Genomic DNA, 477 nt, shown 5'->3' with positions numbered 1-477 from the left:
ATTCCCACATTTGGGGAATTCGCAAAGGTCAGCACAGCCGGGGTGCAATGGCTGAGCCTCGCCCTGGGTGAACCACCTTCTTGATCATGGTATCTCCCCTGCCAGGTAAGTATGAGTTGGAAGTGTCTGAGAAGGGGCCTCCTTCCCAGGCACAGCTCTCTGGCTGATGGTGCCCAAAATGCATGATACCAGAGTTCAGTGCTTTGAGAGTTAGCTCACCTTCATTTGACACACGAGGTGCTAAAAAGTTGAACACAATGCTGCAGTTTGACAAGGGCATATGGTACGCATGATATCGTCTTTGTACTATCGCAAAGGTTTTGGTACCAAAAACAAAGCAAAACTGCCGTTCAGCAACGTGTCCAGTCGTGTTTGAGAAAGCCAAGCGAAAGCCGCGTGGCACGCTGGGACAGCGGCGACCGTACCAACGCCAAAAACCTACGCAGGCTGGCTACAGAAGAATGTCTAGCTCACATT

The 477-nt window shown here is 50.9% G+C and overlaps 1 pseudogene; it reads right to left on the bottom strand.

The window, feature by feature from the left end:
- LOC111661650 (U1 spliceosomal RNA) lies at positions 1 to 113 on the bottom strand (annotated as a pseudogene; the record flags this gene model as incomplete).
- Positions 114 to 477: the final 364 nt, after the last annotated feature.

The sequence above is a fragment of the Seriola lalandi genome, unplaced genomic scaffold (genome assembly GCF_002814215.2).
Source record: "Seriola lalandi dorsalis isolate HSWRI2012SDOR001 ecotype SW California unplaced genomic scaffold, Sedor1 jcf7180001998070, whole genome shotgun sequence".
Classification (NCBI taxonomy): domain Eukaryota; kingdom Metazoa; phylum Chordata; class Actinopteri; order Carangiformes; family Carangidae; genus Seriola; species Seriola lalandi.
Note: the sequence above shows the minus strand (reverse complement) of the source record. Positions and strands in the feature narration are given on the sequence as shown.